We start from the raw sequence: 16,452 nt of genomic DNA, 5'->3' as shown, positions 1-16,452 counted from the left end.
GGCACATCCGGGATTCCTCCTGGAGGGCAAAGCCAGCGGCCAAGGCCTAGAAAAGGGCAGGGGTTTCTGCGTGCGGAGATGGTCAGCACGAGGGATCTGGCGCGCGTCTGGGGACCCTGCCTGGTGACGGCGGGGGTGGGGCTCCCCGGGGGGCGGGGCGGGGCGGCCGCAGCCGGCGGGGCTGGAGGCGGGGCGAGGCGGGGCGGGGCGGGGCTCCGGGGCCGTCTCGCAGGCTGCGGCGGCCGCGGGAGAGGCGTCCACAGCGGTGGCGGCTGGGGCAGCGGCGGACCGGCGGCCGAGCAGGGCGGCGGCGGCTCGGGGTGAGCGGGGCGCGGGCCCGGCGGGGGCGCGGCGGGGAGCGCGGCCGGGGGCCTGCAGGGAAGCGGGCTCGGGAGGCGCCCGGCGAGCACTGCCATCCTTCCGCAGCTCCGGACGCAGCCTTCTGGGGAGGGCGGGAGGGAGAGCCGAGGACCCAGTCCCTTAGCCCTTCTCCAGCGATCGCCGTCCAGATGTCCGACTAGGCTCCCCACTGACCCTTCTCCCGAGGACAGCCTCCTGCTTGTGTTCCAGGTCACCTCCCTCGCCCCTCAGCCACTCGACCTCCTGCCCCAACCCCCAACGCCAGGTATCTTCAGCTCCAAAGCCATTCTTCCAGAAGACCCCCGACTCTGCTTCCCCATGCCCACCACCAGAGGCCCGGCTCCCCAGCACTCTCTACAGCCCCAGAGGCAGAGATGCCCCCCGTCCCTAGGGCCTGCACACCTGGACAGTTCTGCTGCCTGCCACCTGCCAGGGACTCTTCTCAGCCAGCCAGCCAGCTGCTGTGCACCGCACCCAGGCTTCCTTGCCACCACTCTCCTCCATCTCAGAATCCCAGTCTGAAGAACGGGACTTGACGGATCCTGAGCTTTGGGAACAATTTGACCCACTTCCCGAAAGGCTGATTCCGGGCCAGCCAGGCTATTTGGTGGAGACACCTGTCTTGCCTGCCAGCCGAAGGACCGACAGGTCTCTGGCAAAACGGGCCAGCGGGTCCCCGGGTCCTCCTCCAAGCTGCCCTGACTTGCTGACCAGTGCCCCCAGAGACCAGGACCAAGAGCTTTGTCATTTAAGACCTCCAAATCTCTTTGCTGACCCCACCCCCAGTTCCCCAGAATTCCGCCCCTGCTGGGTGGGAGTGCAGGGTCCAGCACTGATGGGCCACCATCCTGGCCCTGGCCTCCCCTCCCCTGCCCTTGTTTCCCGGCTGCCTGCTCCCCGGGGAACCCAGGGCAGAGTAGTGGAGCTGGGATTCAGGGCCGCGGCCTCCCCCCCAGCCCTTTGGGCTTCCTCCCTTTCCACGTTAGAAACTTTTCCCCTCTTTCGCTGGTCACCATCACTCTGGTTGGGCCTGGGCCATCTGCACAGTGCTGTGTCCCCAGGGCACAGAAAGCTGGGCTGGGACCACGAAGGGCCGGGACGTGTGCTGGGCCAGCATGAGGAGGGTGGCTGCTAGCCAGGTCAGGCTGGGCGTCTGGGCCCAGGGGCCAGAGCTTTAGGGTGGGTCGTTGGCTTTCCCTGAGCCCCGAAGGGGGTCCGAGGGCTTGCTTTGCTGTGAAGGGAGGCGGGCAGAGCAGGGGCTGTTTTTCCTGCCTGCTTCTGACTGTCTTGTGTTGCTATGGTGACAGTTTTGCCTCTCTTCCTTCTTCTGACTCTTCTGGGAGCTCGTTTTTATTGGTCTGTTGTTGTGTCTTTTATGGCTCTAATTTCTCCTTTATATTTGCTCTGAAATAAACAGGCATAAACATGGGCGCTGGGCCCAGGCTGGGGGCTGGCAGAGCTTCACCTCTTCCTGGCCCCAGGCTCCTGTGAGAGGAGAGTAGGGAAGAGAGGTGGGAACAGACCTGGCCACACTCCCTCCTGCCCCCAGCTCTGGGAGGGCGGCCGAGGCATCACAGTCTCAGGCGCACAGTGGGTAGCACGTTGCCTCGGTGCTAATAATAGACCCAAGTGTGATGGAGAAGCCGGCTAATGTTATTTCCTTTCATCTTCAAGGCAGCTCTGTGGGGTAGGGGCCGTCCCTACTTTGCAGATGACAAAACTAAGCTCAGAGTGAGCTATTTCCCTCAGGTCACTCTGCTTTTAGCACGTAGTCGGCGCTGAGATTTTGTTGAATGGATGGAAAAGTGATGGAGCTGGCGAGCAGAAGCCCAGCTCGCTGCCTGGCCAGCCCGAGGGCTTCCGGGTCCTGCTCCCAGAGGACCAACAGAGCCCCCTAAACCCATGTGCTGGGAGACTCATTGAAGGGTTTTCCCCCATTTCCCCTCTGGACTCCCATGGAGGCCACTGCCAGAGAGCAGCCTGTCAGGCCCCTCGCGCACCCTTGGCCCCACTGTTGGGGACTCAGGTTGGGAGGAGAGTCAAGGCACTTGTGACTTCCTGTTTTTGCTCAGCACCCAGAAGCGTTCAGTTTGCTTTTACTCTCAGGGCTTAGATGCAGCCGGGTGAGTCAGGGACACCGAGAACCCAGGAGACCTTCCCAAGTCAGCCCTGGACTAGGAGTTCAGAGCTGGCCGGCCCTGGGTCACCGATGGTCAGCTGTCAGCGACACTCTCCAGAGAAGCTGCCCCCCTTTTCCCTTTCATTTTTCCCTTCACTACACACTCTTTTCTTTCCCATCCCTCCCCTTTCTCCCTTCACACTGCCAGTGCTCTAGGCCTGTTAGTAATGAGCTGGAAAGGCACCATGGTAGCGTGAAAAAACCAGGGAGTCAGCAGCCTCATTGTCAAATTCCAGCCCTGGGGCAGTCAGTTCGCTCACACGGGCCTCAGTTTCAACCTTTCAAATGGGGTTGATAGCATCTGTCCGAATGGTTACATTTGCTTGTTTTTGTAGGATGGAATGGAGTAGCTTACAGGGGTTGCTTTACAAAGTTGAAAGCCTGAAGGGCCCATAATGTTCTCCTCCTGTTGGGAGGTGTCAGTGTTAAAGAGACCCCAGACCACTGCCCAGAGATCAAGAACTGACTTAGGAATAATTAAGCTGTAAAATCTCAGGAGGAGAGGCATTCTCTAGTCATCTTGTCCAGAGTTGGTGCTGAATCAATCCATTTCTTTCTTTATGCGCCTTCCATTAACTGAGCATCTACTCTGTTCCAAATACACTTTGGGGAACTGGGGATTTAAAAACATGAACACTATTCCTGTTTTCAAAGAATGTAGTTTGGGGGTAAAGACAGTCATGAAAAGAGATCCTTGTGCTACCATCGAAGAAGTGGTGTGATCGGGGAAAAGGCAGGGAGATGTGGAGCCCAGAGATGGTGACTTGACTAGCCACCCACCCCTTTATGGTTGAATCAGGCAGCCTGTGCTTTGCGGCTGAAATACAGCTCTCTTAGCACCGCCCACCTGGCAAGCCCTTGGTCAGGCCCTCACAGCAATGGGTGATGACCCCCGAGCCCCTCACTCAGCTCTGTGAGCAGTGTCGGGAGAGAGGCATGTGGCAGGAGCCAGCCCTGCCTTCCTTGCTGAGCCTTTTTTTTTTTTTTAATTTATTGGCTGCGTCGGGTCTTCGTTGCTGCACATGGGCTTTCTCTAGTTGCAGAGAGCAGGGTCTGCTCTTCGTTGCGGTGCGCGGGCTTCTCATTGAAGTGGCTTCTCTGGTTGCGGAGCACGGGCTCTAGGCGCAGGGGCTTCAGTAGTTGTGGCGTGCGGGCTCTAGAGCGCAGGCTCAGTAGTTGTGGCGCACGGGCTTAGTTGCTCCGCGGCACGTGGGATCTTCCCGGACCAGAGCTCGTACCCATGTCCCCTTCATTGGCAGGTGGGTTCCCATCCACTGCGCCACCAGGGAAGCCCCCTTGCTGAGTCTTCACTCATCCACTCATAGTAGCCTCTGGCTCCTATTTCATCTTGGTCAAAATCCTTTCGCAAAGGCTACATGAATTACCTGACAAGGCAACATGGTGATTGGGAAGAAAGCAGACTTTGGGAACCAGCCATGAGCTCAAACTGTACTACTACTGTGTCCTAAGTGTGGGATCCTGAGGGAGTGTCTAACCTCTCTGAGCCTCAGTTCTTGTGCCTGTAAAATGGCAATAATGAGACTTGCCTTCTAGGAAGTGAATGATCTTATGTATTTATAGGGTCTGGCATGGTGCCCACCTCACACTTGCTGTTATTTAGTTATATTGATTAGAAAAGAATTCTCAGTTACTGGGCCTCTGGGTCCTCTTAGAACCACTTTGGACTAATTCTGGCCTTCAGAGATCCATTCATTATCTCGGAAGGTTAAAAATTGCCCACGCTTAGGTTCTAAGCACTGCTGATTAATCTTTGAGTTATCTCTCACCAGATAAAACAATATTCTACAACATGGATGATACCGCAAATCAGCAACACTTTGGTTTCCTCAAAGGGGAACAAATTTGAAATAGCAACAAACACCCTGAGTTTCAAAAACATGTTCCTCTGAGAATACTTACATTTGATGTAGTCCCACTTGCTTAGTTTTGCTTTTGTTTCCTTTGCTTTTGGTGTCAAACCCAAAAAAATCATTGCCAAGACCTACATCAAGGAGATTACCACCTGTGTTTTCTTCTAGAAGTTTTATGGTTTTAGGTCTTGCATTCAATCTATTTTTTGAGTTACTTTTTGTGTATGGTGTAAGACAGTGGCCCAGTTTGGTTCTTTTGCACGTGGCTGTCATTTTCCCAACACCATTTATTGAAGAGACTGACCTTTCCCCATCGCATGTTCTGGCTCCTCTGTCAGACAATACTTTTAAATGAATGCTTCACATTTTTTATTCTGGGCATGTTTAGCTTCCCGTTATTTTTTTTTAAGTTACCCTATCTATGGATAGACATTTTCTCAAATCATCACTGTAACTCTGTGCCATCAGTATTATCATGCCTTTTTTTTTTTTTTTTTTTTTTTTTTCGGTATGCGGGCCTCTCACTGTTGTGGCCTCCCCCGTTGCGGAGCACAGGCTCCGGACGCGCAGGCTCCGGACGCGCAGGCTCAGCGGCCATGGCTCACGGGCCCAGCCGCTCCGCGGCATATGGGATCCTCCCAGACCGGGGCACGAACCCGTATCCCCTGCATCGGCAGGCGGACTCTCAACCACTTGCGCCACCAAGGAGGCCCCTATCATGCCCTTTTGACAGTAAAGGAAACTGGGAAAGGTCCCTTGCACAGAGTCCAGCAGCTAGTAAGTGGCAGGGCCAGAATTTAAAACTGGGCCCGACTTGCTCTTCATGCTAGCATACACAGCCTTGTCATCTCCTTGGCTGGCATGTCAATGACTTAAAATAATTGTGTTTGGAGTATGCAAGCAGATTTTAACGGGGGTGGAACCGGTCAGGGCTGTAACTCGGACCCATAGTAAATATTTAGAGACCCTATTAGGGTTTTGTTCTCAGCACAGCATGAACGAGGCTTTCGGCAGTTGGCTGAGGCTTCGTTCCTAGAAGTGGTGAAGAGAGGAGGAGTTTGGCATGTCCGAGTTCAGAAGAAATGTTTGGTGATGCTCAAAGTAGCTTCCTTTGCCCAAGAATGGGTTGCTAGTTTGTCGCTGAAATAAATTCAATTGATTTTAGAACTGAACGTATGAACGGAAAACATGACAGGTGCACCCCAGGGATCTAGGAACAGACGCAAGAAGGTCAGGAAATGTGGGTCAGTGGCCCTACAGATGCAGGGGTGGTTGGGATTCCGTCTGTCAGTGTAAGGCATGTCTAGGAAGATGGAGGTAGAAAAGCGATTACAGAATGGCTCACTCCTAGCCTTTCCTGGGTAATTTAGAAGCCGAATTTCCCTGGTCTGAGAACCCCATTGTCTTGAAAATGGTGCCACGTTTGCTAGCAACATGCTTACCTGGTCCAGCTTAGCTCTGCAGAAAGATCCGTTTCTATTTGCAGTTATCTCAGGGCCTGAGTCTGCTTATTTAATGACTTCACTTTCTAATAAAAATTTTGTATGGCATGGATAATTAAATCTTTAAAATGAAACTGGGGATATGGGGATATATGTATACGTATAGCTAATTCACTTTGTTATACAGCAGAAACTAACACAACATTGTAAAGCAATTATACTCCACTAAAGATGTTAAAAAAAAGAAAGAAACTGGGGAAATGGGATGCCCCCAAAGAGTTGAATTGTAGTTTTATGATGGCTCAAGCATAAAAATGAGATCATTCACTCACTTGCTTAGCAGATGTGTGCGGGACAGGCTCTTGCCTTGTGCTGAGCTAGATGGAACACAGTGATGGAGATGGCTTTGTCCCTGGCCTCAGGGAGCTCTCACTCCAGGCAGGAAACACACACCTAATGTGGAGCTTGGAGAGCGTCAGAGAGAGTGCGGCGGGCGGAGAGGAAGGGGGGAAGTCATTGTTTCACCTCTTAGGGCCACACCGCCCCCTCCCTCCCCATGGGTGTTGTCTGTGGTGCACCTGAATCGCACCTGACACGTTGCAGGGAGAGGAAGCCTGGACGGCGAACAGCCCGGCTCTGCTCTCAGCCCCGTCCTCCCTGTCTGCGTGGAGGAGGAGGGGCAGGCACGGTAGTCCCCCCACCGCCGTGGTTTCAGGTACCCACGGTCAACTTCGGTCTGAAAATATTAAGTGGAAAATTCCCAAAATAAACAACTCATCGGTTGTTTTTTTTGTTTTGTTTTGTTTTTTTTGCGGTACGCGGGCCTCTCACTGTTGTGGCCTCTCCCGTTGCGGAGCACAGGTTCCAGACGCGCAGGCTCAGCGGCCATGGCTCACGGGCCCAGCCGCTCCACAGCATGTGGGATCTTCCCGGACCGGGGCACGAACCCGTGTCCCCTGCATCGGCAGGCGGACTCTCAACCACTGCGCCACCAGGGAAGCCCAATTCATCAGTTTTAAATTGTGCACCGTTTTGAGGAGCGTGATGAAATCGAGCACCTTCCCGCTCCGTCCCGCCTGGGATGTGAATCATCCCTTTGTCCAGCGTACCCCTCCTGTGAGTCACTTAGTACCCATCCTGGTTATCAGATAGACTGTGGCAGTATCACATTGCTTGGGTTCAAGGAACCCTTGTTTTACTTAATAATGGGCAAGAGTAGTGATGCTGGCAATTCGGATGCGCCGAAGAGAAGCAGTAAAGTGCTTCCTTTCAGCGAAAAGGTGAAAATTCTCAACTTAATAAAGAAAGAAGAAAAATCTTTGCTGAGGTTGGTAAGATCTAGAGTAAGAAATTCATGCTAATTTTGCTGTCGCACCTCATATGGCAAAAGTCACGGCTACATAAGGAGTGTTTAGTGAAGATGGAAAAGGCATTAAATTTATACAATGAGATACTTTGAGAGAGAGGCCACGTTTACATAACTTTTATTACAGCATATTGTTATAATGGGTCTATTTTTTATTAGTTACTGGTGTCATCTCTGACTGTGCCTAATTTATAAATTAAACATCATAGGCATGTGTGTATAAGAAAAACCATCGTGTATGTAAGTTTCAGTACTATCTGTAGTTTCCACTGGTGGTCTTGGAACACATTCCCTGAGGATAAGAGGAGACCACTGTACTTTGCTTTCACTGTAGGTAATATGGGAAGGTTGGATTTGGTGACTTTGAAGGGTGCTTCCAACACCTAGCCGATGATTCTAATAAACCCTTGGGCTTCTGTCTCAAAGTGACAGGTGAAGAAGCAAAACCTGGCAGCCTTAATCAGCAAGGGATGGGAAGAACCGAGGGTGTTTTCTTTTTTTTTTTTTTTTTTTTTTTGCGGTACGCGGGCCTCTCACTGTTGCGGCCCCTCCCGCTGCGGAGCACAGGCTCCGGACGCGCAGGCTCAGCGGCCATGGCTCACGGGCCCAGCCGCTCCGCGGCATGCAGGATCCTCCTGGACCGGGGCACGAACCCGCATCCCCCGCATCGGCAGGCGGACTGTCAATCACTGCGCCACCATGGAAGCCCCCCGAGGGTGTTTTCAAAAAACAGAGAAACCTTGCGCCCCCTCGTAGAAAGGGAGCCAAGTCTGATTGAGCCTCCAAATAAATAGTTGAAAGTCAAGGCTATTGACAGAAGGAAGAGCCAGGAGGGATGCAGGAGCTCAGCAGCGGTGGGAAGGACCGTCACCAGCTCACTCCCATGTTCCAGGCTCTCCACCGCCTGGGATGTGGAGGGTTGACCTCAGAGATGCTTTGGTCACTGCAGAATGCCCTTCTGTTTTAAGTTAATGTCTGTTTTAAAAAATCATTCGGTTTGATGGTTTCCGGGTTTTAGAATAAATTAAAATGCATAATCGTTTTAGGACCATGAGGAACAGTGCCAAACACACAACTATCTCAACACACCGTCAAGCTCTCTCATTCCCAGTGGCATCCAAACTCAGGCTCTTCCAGGAGCAACGGTGAGGCCAGATGCCTGGCACCTGGAGTAGAGAGACAGAGAAAACCCACTCGAAGCAGCCTGGGCTTTCACAAGTTATGCCATCTCTTTGAGTCTTGTGTTTCCTTGTGTAAAATGTGGGTGGCAGCAAAACCTTCTGAATAATGAGCATGTAATATCCACTTTTAGCAATCCCCTAAAGAGCTTTAAAAAACAGATATCCCCATTCTGTGGATGGGGAAACTGAGGTCCACAGGTATTAAGAAACTTGCATAATGTCACATCATTAGGAAGGTTGCACAGCTGGCACCTGAAACCATGTCTGTGTGCTTTCAAAGCGTGGTCTCTCCTTACCACCCACCCTAGAAAAGAGAGGATGCCAACTCTTTGAGATCCAGAGAGGTGAAATGTGCACCTAGAAGTTCCATGAGAACATCCCAGGGCTGCAGGGTGAGTGTGCATCTGAAGCCCACAGACCTGGGTGGAACCCTGGCTTTTCCCTTGGGCAGATGTCTTAGGCTTACTGAGTTTTCTAATTTTTGAACTGAAGTTAATAACATTTGTGGCCCAGGAATATTGCAAAGAATACAGGCATACCTCGTTTTACTGCACTTCCCAGATATTGTGTTTTTTTACAAATTGAAAGTTTGTGGCAAGCCTCGGTCAATCAAGTCTGAGCCATTTTTCCAACAGAATTTGCTCACTTCCTGTCTCCGTGTCACATTTTGGTAATTCTGGCAATATTTCAAGCTTTTTCATTTTTATTATATTTGTTTTGGTCACCTGTGATCAATGATCTTTTTTTTTTTTTTTTTTTTTTGCGGTATGCGGGCCTCTCACTGTTGTGGCCTCTCCCATTGCGGAGCACAGGCTCCGGACGCGCAGGCTCAGCGGCCATGGCTCACGGGCCCAGCCGCTCCGCGGCATATGGGATCCTCCCAGACCGGGGCACGAACCCGTATCCCCTGCATCGGCAGGCGGACTCTCAACCACTGCGCCACCAGGGAGGCCCTGATCAATGATCTTTGATGTGACTGCTATAACTTGCTGAAGGCTCAGATGATGGTTAGCATTTTTTAGCAATAAAATTTAAATTTTAAAAATTAAGGTATGTACATTTTTAGACACAGTGCTCTTGCACACTTAATAGTCTACAGTTTAGTGTAAACATAACTTTTATATGCACTGGGAAACCAATTCATGTGACTCGCTTTATTGCGGTGATCTGAAACCGAGCCCACATTATCTCCGAGGTGTGCCTGTAAATGAATTAAACATTGTCAGTCTCCCTTTTTGCCTGATCTTTTTAAGAAAATGTGTTTGAAAAGTTCTCGATCTGCTTCCTTGAGGCTCCTTTTTATTTGTTGTTTTAAGTTGGAAACAACAGGGAACTTCTTTCTCTGACAGACGCATTCTGGAATTGCCCTGACAAAGCCCCCCAAATCCACTATTCTGGACCTGTACTTCTAGCTCGTAAACCTTCATTTTAAACTTGAAATGAACCTGGCCATGTTGCTTACTGGAGTGTAATAAGGATAAGAATTCCAGTCGGCATCCAGCATTGCACCTACTGTATGATCAGTCTCCCATCCTGTCTTTCCTATATTCTGTAAATGCCCGTGTATGTTTTTTTTTTCCCCTGAACTGTTGAGGTTTGAAATCTGCGCCCTTGAGTACCTTCAGAAGTAATCAATGGAGCTGTAAGCTATGTTCTGACATTCCCTTATTTGCAAGTCCAAAATCCAAAATGCTCTGAAAATGCAGTTTGCTTGTTTTTTTTCATAACTCATTTGGAGGCAAAAGCTGGCCTGATGGTACATGAGACTATTTTTAGTTTTTATTTATCCCACTCAGGATGAACAAGTTTTTCATCAGAAGGATGAGTGCTCCAGACCCTGCTGGGGGTACATATAACATGCTATCTGTACCATATTACCTTTCTAAAATCTGAAAAATTCTGAATTTGGAAGCACATGTGAGCAAGGAGTTTCAAAGAAGCATTTGTGAATCTCCCTTTCTAAAAGCCCAAAGGAACTCACAGCACCCCTGGGATTGGGGCATTGGGGCGGCACCAGAGGGACCCCCCCCCCAACGTCTACCTGATACCAAATGCTGTGGTGACATGATTCATCGTGTGCTCATCAGAAGCCTTCATGACCAGTTTTCTATTTCCTCAATTTAAATAATAGGAAATAAATTAAATGAGCAGGCTTGGCACAAAAACAAAACAAAAACAACAATAACAAAACCTTTTAAAAGCACGGGTTCCAAAGTTTCATTGGGACAAAGTATTTTTTAAAAAATTCCATAGAACTAAAAATAAGCTGGGAATTTTTGATGTAGCGTGGCTTACAATCAAGTTTCACAACTGGCCTTTGGGGGGAAGGTAGAAGGGAATTTTTAAATCCTACTCGTCATTTTAGCCTTGTGAGGAGGAAGCAGGGCTTGGAGAGCGAGCATGAGGAAGTCAAAAGGCCCGCGTAGGAGTGAGAAGGTCTTGGTTCTTATCTTGGGTCTGTTCTTGACTTGTTGAGGGATTTGGGCATGTTGCCTCCCTTCTCTGGGCTCTAGGAACTCCGTTTTGAAGTCATTTAATTCTTTCTCTCTCTCTCTGTCTCTGAGAGTCTAGGAGTAGAGGCTGGGTCCTCCAAGGCGAGTGAAAAGCACTGAGCTGCCCCCCTGGCTGCATTCTCGCAGCTTCCATCCATCTGGCCTCCAGCCAGACTGGAGGGAGGCGAACAGCGTCCTGTGCTCTTTGTTGGTCTCCCCCAGGTCTTTCCTTTCTCCTGCTCTCACAGCCCGACCCTCTGGCACTGTAGGCTGGTTTGTGTGGGATTCACTTTGGCCCCAGCACCTCCCCTGATGCCCAGGGAGGGCTCACGGGATGTTTAACCAAGCACTGCAGGTGAAACTGCCCTGCTGGTGATGGCCAGCGCCGAGGGTTGCACTGGGGCTATGGTCAAGGCCATGCTAGGCACTGCTGAGGGGGTGTTGGGAAGGAGAGTGGCAGTTCCCAGTTGTAGAACACAGGACCAGTGCAAGTTCTGCCCAAGGAGACGGAATAGGTCCCCGCCATGGCCTGTGTGGGTGAGAGGTTGACATGTAGCGCATTTAGGTAAAGGGCATTGGGGGCCCACCTACCTCCCTCTCATTCTCTCCCTCCCTCCCTCCCTCCCTTCCTTCGTTCCTTCCTTCCTCCCTCCCGCCCTCCCGCCCTCCCTCCTCTCTCTCTCTCTCTCTCTCTCTCTCTCTCTCTCTTTCTTTCTCCTTGGAATTTACTCTTAACCTATCATCATTCTGACTTTTGCCAGGTTGAAAGTTTCTGGAGAATCTAACGAGGTTTAAAAAGTTGGTGATTCTGTCTCTCTCAGAGCCCCTGCCCTGCCCACCCAGGAGATGCTCACTTAGCAGTAACCCATGATGGGAACCGGGCCCCTGACCTTGGACGGGGGTTTCCACGGTGGAGAAGTGACCTTGACTTTGAGGGTCCCGAAGTCCTTCCGTTCGCACAGACTGTGGGATCCACCGGGCAGCTGTAGATCTGGTTGACACCAGGGCACACTGAGAGGAGGGCACCTCTGAGGGTGGCTGGTCCTTATAAATTAGTAAGGCCTGGACTCCTGTGTGTGCGCGTGTGCGTGTGAGTGTACGCCTGCTATGTGGGTGCGTGGGCGTGCACGGTGTGTCAGTGTGTGCGCGGTGTGTGGTGTGTGCGCGGCATAGGTGTGTGTGTGTGAGTGTGAGCAGGTGTGAGTGCGTGGATTCCCGGGTCCTTTCAGATCCTGGGAGGCGCTACCAAGGCCTGGGCCTGGCGTTGTCCGGTCGAGGCTCCCCTCAGCCCGACCCACAGCCTTTGTGTAGCTCCAAATGGAACTGACCACCTAGCGGCTCCCACGGGGCTGAAGGACCTTTAATCTTTCAGAGACCAGTGACCACCGACAAAGGCAACTCGGAGGTTAACTGGCAGGAAACAACTAAATTATGTTTTCTTAGGGAGAAATATCTAATCCTTCTGCCTTGGAAACCCAGAACTCTGTCAAAGCTGATTTTATACATATGTGAAAAGACACAAGTCATTTGAGCATAAGACTTCAAAAGTAAAGATAAACAAGAGAAAAGCCTAATATGGGTTTTAAAAAACAAAGGACTAGGGATACGGTCAGTTTCATCTGACAGGCGGGTGGAGGAAGGTAGGAAAGGATTATGAAAGCAAAAAGCAATGGAAGGAGAAAGAGAAACACAGAAGAGAAACCGTTTGAGCTGCCTTTGCCCTGTGACAGGCGCCGGGCCAGTCTCCTCATCCGGACTCTTCCAGGCCAAACCCAGGCCGGGCTTAGCAGAGTCGGGAGGCTGGAGGGGAGGGAGGAGGAGGGATAGAAGAAGGGGGCTGAGGATCCTCGCACAGTTTGCTTACTAAGCTCCCGAGGATCAAGAAGACCTCTCGGGGTGGTGGACGGCACCCTGTCCAGGGAGTCCCCTGGGAGCTGAGGTCTCTCACTGACCCACCTAACCTTCTGTAATCCTGGCCCTCTCTGCGCCTCAGTTTCTTGGCCTGTGGTTGCTGTGGCCGAGAACTCTCTTGTCCGTGTGTGCAAATCGGGGGCTTCCTCCCACGTGACTGGGGGCGAGTGTGCAAGTTCCTGCTGGTGGGGACGAAATGCTCTGTGCATCTCCCCTATTGTTTCCTCCTTTTAAACCACCTGTGTGTGAAGGCCCCTTTCAGGCTGTCCACTCAGTAATCCGCTAGTAAGGCTGTGGGTTGTGCCGATATATCTGTTCCACCTCAAATTCAGGAAATGATTTGAGTAGCTGCTATCAGCTAAAATAGAAACAGTGTGCTCGCAATTTCGTAGTATGTGCGCTTGAGTTATTTTTTTCTACATAGTTATTTACAGGTTCCCCAATACCAACATGGCCCCTAATTTTTCAAAGTATACCACATTTTCAGTCGTGTTCATGACAATGAATTGTGATCTTCAGCGTGCCTTTAACACCTATCAATTCTCTTTTGCTAGTCTGTTTGTATACATCCCTCACCCTACAGACAACCTTGCAAGGCAGATATATTTCTTTCTCTTTTGCAGATAAAGACTGAAGCTAAGACAGTTTTAAAAACTTGCTTTAAGGACATAGGATTGAAAATGGGGCACCAGGATTTTGAGTCAAGTCTGTCTGGCTCTCAAAGCCCTACAGTTTCCCACACCACATAGTTCACACTGCTTCCAGGCCACAGTTTTATATTTTTTAGGAAAATCAAATCTTTTTTTTTCCTGCCATGATTCTACTTTAGCCTCAGAAAATGCAGTCATAGCTGGAGTTCTTTGCCTCCTTCCAGAGTGGAGTCCTATGTTTCTCCCTCCCATAATGTAAACTTCATGCAAATAATATATTCCACATAACAAACTTTTGCCATGCACTCCTGAAGTGCCACAGACTGTTCTAGAAACTTTCATGTTTCATTGAATGGGAGATGTTGTGGACTTTATTTTATAGAGGTCAAAACTAAGTCTCAGAGAGATGTAATTTTTTACCTGAAGACAGACAGCACATGGAAGGTTGTGGCTTGCTTTGTGAATTAACAATTCAGAGTACGGTTCTTTTGGGGGCTTGGGATTTTGCCTTTGGCTGAGGACTGAAGCACCCCTTGTTGAATCATGAAATGGAGTCCAACTGACCCACCCAGCTCTCAGCCTCATTGTCTCTGTCTGCTGCGGTCAGAACCCGATCTGGTGGTTGTGGAGAAAAGCATGGTTCCTCTTGTCTTTTCCCATCTTGCATCAGCCTGTACCATCCTTGGCTTATTCGAGCTGGCCCCAACTCCTGTTCTACTTCTATGGCTCAGCACAGACTTACCAATGTTATGCATTAGCTTCATATTACAGAAGAGACCGCGGTAATGTGATTTACCCAGGATCACACACGAGCTAGGCGTGCTCTTTCTAAGATGCTCTTTCCTTACCCAGACAGATTCTCTGAGATTTACTTCTGGTGTTACATTCTCTTGGAAACCTCCCCCAACCCCCCATCAGATTCATCCATCCATCCATTCGTTCGTCCATCCATCCATCATCCAGCCACTTATTCAACAAATATTTATTGAGCACCCACAATGAGTCAGGCACTTCTCTGGGTCAGTATCTGGAGAGTCAGCCATGAACCAAACAGACAAACCCCCTGCCCCCATGGAGTTTATAATCTATCAGGGAAAGATGGACCATAGAAGACATAGAAGCAAGTAAAATGGAGATGATGTTAGACAGTCACATGTTGATGAAGGAAGATGAGGCAGAGATGGGTGCACAGGGTGAGGGGTGTGGGGACAGAGTCTGGGGGAAAGAGTTGCTCCTTTAGGTTGGGTGGTCAGGGAAGTCCTCAGATTGGATGACAACGGGGGGAAGGCCTGCAGGGAGTGAGAGGGTGAACCGCACAGCTCGCCGGGGGAAACGTGTTCCAGGCTGAGAGTCGGCAAGTGCAAAACCTCAAAACCCGGCCCGGGGAGGAGCAGCACGGAGGCCAGGGCTGTGGTTGAGCGGACAGGTGGCAGGTGGGGAGGTCGGGGACACAGCCAAGGGCTGGCCAGGGACTTCCGTGCCCTCCTGCTGCTCCTTCCGACTGAGAACCTTTGCTGTACGTCTGCAGCCTCCTTTTCCACTGGTCTGTCCTCACACTGGCCTGTGCCCCCTGGAGGGAAGGCCTCACATCCCCTTAGTTTTCACACCCCCAGCACCTCGCGCCAGGCGAGTGCAGCATTTATGATAACTCGGCTCCTTTTCGTTTTTTTTTCTTTTTTGTTCAGTTTAAACCTTTTTTTTATTGAAGTGCAGTTGATTTGCAATGTTATGTTATTTGCTGCTGTACGGCAAAGTGATTCAATTACACATATATATATACATTCTTTTTTGAATATATTCTTTTCCATTTTCTTTTTTTTTTAAGCCAAGAATGTTAATGAAAGTTAATTTGCGATTCTTTTGATAACATGGGGAGTTGGAAGGCATGCCCCTTCTAAAGTCCAATTAGCAAGTTCCTTTTTGGACAACCTTCAAAAGGTTGCTAGGGAAAGAATGAGGGGCCAGGAAAAAGCTGGAAGTGGAAGTTGTGGCGAGGAGGGTGTTGGAGTCGGGAGCAAGAGGGCTTCACCAGAAAGCGCGGGGTTAGGGGGGCTGCGGGGATCCCTGCTGGGGACCAGTGTTTACAAAGTGTGGCCACAGGCTGGAGCAGGGAGCTTTCGGGAAACCCTCAGAGTGTGTCGGGAGCCCAGCCAGGACTTTCCACTCACCACTTTGCTGACTCAGAGGGACCTGGAAGGCCTTGTCTCTAGAGACCTTTCAGGAAAGAAAAGAGCGTTCTCCCTGGTGTGAGGGGAGTTTCCCTCGCAGAGCTGAATACTGGTCTCAGAGGACTGGGCTGCTTCTGCGGCAGGGAAATGCAGATCAGCTAAAGCCGGGGTGAGAAGAGGGCTGAGCAGACACATTTGACCTCCCGTGTGACTTGTCAAGGTCAGGGACCTCCTCTGGCTGTCAGCTCCCACCTTCATATCTGCTCCCAATCCTGCATCCTCAGGACAAATGGAGGCTCACACCTTCTATCCCAACTCAGAGCACTTGGTCCAAGTAGCTCAGTAGGGTTGGAGCCCTGGGGGTAGGGGTAGCAATTAGTGGATATTGAGGCTGGAAAACATTCTGAAGTCCTTGGGAAGCCATTAGGGCATTTCAACGAGGCAGTGATGAAACTGGGTTCCCAGCCAGAGGTATGTGTGTGTCAAAGTGTGTATGACACAGTTATAAAATGATGGAGTGTCCATTAAGGAGAGATGGGAGGGAAGCGATTCCTTTTCCACTGGTGTGTCAGGTGATGGGTTGGTTTAAAAATAAAAAAAGGAAAAAGCAAAGATATGTCTTGCCATTATTCAACAACTCTCTTGACGATGGGCTGTGCACAGGCACCGAGCTGGATGCTTGTATAGACACAGCAGATCAACACAGCCCTTATGAAAAACCATACTTCAAAGCACATGGGATAAGATCCCTTGAATGACCTGGCTGCAAATGCGTGTTGCAAAGATTTAAAGGTGGGGAAATAAAAAGTCACAGTACCTGATTTTTAAAGGA

At 50.4% G+C, this 16,452-nt stretch overlaps 1 protein-coding gene across 2 annotated transcripts in view; it reads left to right on the top strand.

Moving 5' to 3' along the window:
- Positions 1 to 225: 225 nt before the first annotated feature.
- Positions 226 to 16,452, top strand: part of CYRIA (CYFIP related Rac1 interactor A) — a 108,790-nt gene continuing 92,563 nt past the window's right edge. For both annotated transcript variants that reach the window (XM_060117746.1, XM_060117743.1), the window contains exon 1: positions 226 to 320. The gene's annotated coding sequence lies outside the window, so the exon portion shown is untranslated. The remainder of the gene's footprint in view (positions 321 to 16,452) is intronic.

Source organism: Mesoplodon densirostris, chromosome 14, assembly GCF_025265405.1.
Source record: "Mesoplodon densirostris isolate mMesDen1 chromosome 14, mMesDen1 primary haplotype, whole genome shotgun sequence".
Taxonomy (NCBI): Eukaryota; Metazoa; Chordata; class Mammalia; order Artiodactyla; family Ziphiidae; genus Mesoplodon; species Mesoplodon densirostris.
The sequence above is the reverse complement of the archived record's forward strand: the minus strand, read 5'-3'. Positions and strand labels throughout refer to the sequence as shown.